Raw genomic sequence first — 4,089 nt, forward strand, 5'->3', positions numbered from 1 at the left:
CTGAGACTGCCCTTCACATTGAAGGGCAGGGCCAGTGTGGTTGCCACTCTCCCAGATGTTGCTGCCAGCCACAAAGCCAATGCCCACTGGTGGATGTCTGTTCCTTTAGCCTGGGGCCACTCAATTACATCTTAATCACCTCATAGTTGACCCAATACAGGTTCTGAGAAGAACAGGTCCAGCAGGGCCATTAGGCCCCCAATCCAGCCACAGAGGGTGCACCAGCCCCTCAGAGCTACTTGGGCCTGAAGAGAGGCACCCAACTCCAGAGAGGCTCTTGCAGAGGCTGTAGCTTCCTCCTCACCAGCTCTAGAGTGCTGACTACTGTCGGGCTGCCCAAGTATGCCAGAGTGCCAGCCAACATGGGGGCATCAAGTTAAGAGCTCAAGGCTTGGCCACACAGGCAGGTTTTGAGTTGGTCACAGGTGGTGAAGTCGATGGCAGTGGGTGGCACAATCATCACCAGCGTGTGTGGGAGGCTGCTCCTCAGGGTACTGGAGACCTCGGTTTGCACAACCTTTATAAGGAATCCACGATGCTAGTGGGAAATCAGGTGGGATCCTGAAAATATAGGGCGCCGTGCGCACCATGTGGGCAAAGAGACAGGGGCTCTAAGAGGCACTTGGGCAATCAATGTAGGAGACACTCCAGAGTCTAGAGGAAGGCTTCAGGTCGATGGCCACCGAGGGATGCCGGGACTGCACTTGCACCTTCGCCATTTCCAGGTGCATCCTGAAGGGAGCATTGACCACGGCTCCACATACCCAGACCACCATTTGTTGGAGAGGGCTTGTGCCACCCGGGTCCTTGTCAGTCATCCTGTGACTCCATCCTGACTCTAGACTGGCGCCCAGATCTGGGCAAGCCCATAAGGGCTCCAAAGCTGGCTGGTGCAGGGTCCATGCACTCAATGTTCTATTGTTTATTTGATCCTCTGTCCCAAACCAACTCACTGCCATTGATTTGATGTGGACTCATAGCAGCTAACACAGGACAGGGTAGAACTGCCATTGTGGCTGTAGCTCTTTTGAGGAGTAGACAGCCTGGTCTTGCTCCCTATAGAGATAGAGCCTCACACAGCAAAATTCGCAAAGCAGATGATCTTTTCAAGTTAAGGCAAGCAATTGTTGGTTTTAAGACTTCACGGGATATTTTGTTTTAAGTTTTAAATATTATCTCAAGGCAATCCTTTCAGAGGTTTACTTAGGCTTCATGGCTTCAGAAATTGTGAATTTCATGAGAATCTGAGATTTCATTCTTTATTTTCACACTTTTGATCAGAATGTTCAGTAAAGGCAGGCAAGCCCTGTGCAACTGTCCTGGTTTCCCGGAGAAGAAGGCAGCTGCTCACGATGCAATTAGCCACGCAATAAGAAAAATTGAAAAAAAATCCAAATAACCCAATTAAAGGAAAGCAAGGGACAGAAATAGACAATTCACAATGGGAGGCACTCAAATGGCTAACAAATACATGAGAAATTACTCACATTCACTAGCCATCCAGGAGATGGAAATCAAAACAAAGATGAGATATCCTTTTACCCCCACAATGATAGCTCAATTCAAAGAAACAGAACAACAAGCACTTGAGAGGACAGGGTAGAGATTCTAAACCTCATACACTGCTGGTGGGCTGGTAAATATATACGACCATTTCAAAAAGCCATTGGAACCTAACTAAAAATCTGGAAATAGGAATACCACAAAATCTAGCAGTAACTTTGCTGGGCAGATACGCCAAAGAAGTAAGAGACAAAACACAAACAGATGCATGCTGCCCCATGATCACTGCAGCTTAGTTCTCAATAGTAAGAATTGAGAAATAGCCCAAATGCCCATCAACAGACCGCTAGATAAAGAAACTCTGTTACATACACACAATGGAATACTATGCATCCCTAAAGAGCAGCGATGAGCCACCTCATGACATGGAGGAACATCAAAATCATTATGCTGTGTCTAATTCATCAATGGAAAAAGAACAAATAGTGAATAAGTCGACCATTAGGGGGATGAACAGCACACGGGGACCCAATGTAGAGCATCTGGTAAGCCTCGTTTAGAGGCAAACTTGAAAGTTTGCTCCTCTTTGCATTTGCCTTGAATTTTCCATCTGTTATACTTTTATATTTACAACTTGTTCTTGTAAATTAAGCCAAGGTGTACAGAACAGATCACCAGCACATTGAAACCACCTGCCTCTCCAAGAGAGGAAGTGGAGCGCTTCCACACCTCTAGAGATGTATAGTCTCAGAAAGAAACAGTGGCAGTTCTACCCTATCCCCGAAGGTCACTATGAGATGTTAGACTCAATGCCAGTGAATTTTGTTTTGTTTCAAGCTGGAGGAGGGGGTCCCTGGAATGTTATTTCTGCAGGAGGTTGAGAGTCTGTTTGGGGTGATGAGGGACTGAGGGAAATAGATAACGATGATGGATGTACAACATGGCAGATGTGGCTTATGCCCCTGAAGCACACACTTACAAGTGATGGTCAGCAATGCTTGCGTTACATGCATTTTACCACAACAAAATGAGAATAGGGGAGAAACATGGGTACCACCCGGTGTTCACAATCTACTAAGTCGATGTTTTTGAGGCAATAGAAGAAACCAGACAAACAAATGGAATATGGCAGAGAGGAAGGTCCACCTGGGAGACTTTGGAAGTGTGGCCCATGCAGGTGACTCCTGTGTTGACCAGATATTCCCACCTGCAAGCAGTTCCTGAGGAGTGAAGCCAGGTTCCTCCACAGACAGGACATTCTCCTTAGGTTTCTGATTGTGCAAGGTGGGAACTTGCAGCAAGGACCAGAAAGTTGGTGGAGTGGGATGAATGGATTCTGGATCGTTGTTGGAGCAGTAGCTGAGAGGGAGGGAAGGAGTTGGCCCCGGACTCAAACTAGAGGAGTGTTGGGCTATACTCAGGTAGAAACGGCCCCTTCACACTCAGGATAAGAACGGGATCCACTAGGAGGCAGTGTGTCTTGAGTCTTAGTGAAGAAAATAATTTGTGCATTGGTTTAATATTTGGTGCCCTACTGAGGTTCATAAAATATTCAGCAGCTACTTCCTCCAACGTCGGCAGCTGATCCCTTCTTTCTTGGCTGTTCTTAGTCTGGAAGCTCCCCTGAAACAAACCTGTTTATTTTGGGTGACCCTGCTATACTTAAAATACCACTAACATAGCTTCCAGAGTCATAGCAACACACCAGGGAACACAGCGTGGCAACCTGGCAGAGAAGAGGGAGCATGGGAAGTATTGTACTGAATGAGGGGAGGTACGAATTGTAATATGCTGTAGTGTGTGTGTTGTGTACTGAAACATGTGAGATTAGTCAGGTCACAGTTTGATTTTAGGGCAAAGAGATAAATGGGTCAGCAAACACCCACCCCTCCCTCTGTTGCTCTCTGGTGATCTGACCAGTGAGCAGCTGCTGTAGCAAGTTCTATGTAGCAACTTGTGAGCGACAGTACCTGTAGACATCCAACCCATGGATTGTGTCACTAGAGCTTGAGGTTCCTTGGAGACCTGTTTCACCATGCTGCTGGTGGGTACCTTGCTTGATCTTGAGACTGGTGGATCCTGCTGTCTTGCATTGTTTGAGTTCAATGTTTCATCAGGGCCTGATTTGCTAAGCTCATGAGCTGCCAAGTGTTGGTGACCCACCCTACTGTTTGCTGCCTGTGAGTGGACTCTGCATTGCCCGAGGGAAGACTCAGACATCTACTTCCTTGATCTTGGACCCCACAGGCCTCGTGAGTTGAAGGACTTCCAGTATATTGACTGTTCCACAGAAGTGAGTTGAACTGGGCCCTCTGTATTTCTTTGTGGACAAATTCCTGTCCTATTCCTTTGTGCTGTATAAATCTATCCATATGTGTATGTATATATATTTTTATATATACACAAACACATGTACACACATATGTACGTATATATAATCATAAGTGTCCTGGTTTTGTACTTCTAGAGAACCCTGCCTAACACAATTGGTACTGGTAGTGGTTCTAGAGAAACAAGATCATAAATATGGGCTTCTACAATTGATTCTCCAGCCAGATTAGGCTTAACAGCACTGACAATGCTGTC

At 46.3% G+C, this 4,089-nt stretch overlaps 1 pseudogene; it reads right to left on the reverse strand.

Annotated features, from left to right (window-relative positions):
- Positions 1–235: 235 nt before the first annotated feature.
- Positions 236–818, reverse strand: LOC101641090 (annotated as a pseudogene).
- Positions 819–4,089: the final 3,271 nt, after the last annotated feature.

Source organism: Echinops telfairi, unplaced genomic scaffold, assembly GCF_000313985.2.
Source record: "Echinops telfairi isolate 266 unplaced genomic scaffold, ASM31398v2 ScPeMD7_7478;HRSCAF=8516, whole genome shotgun sequence".
Taxonomy (NCBI): Eukaryota; Metazoa; Chordata; class Mammalia; order Afrosoricida; family Tenrecidae; genus Echinops; species Echinops telfairi.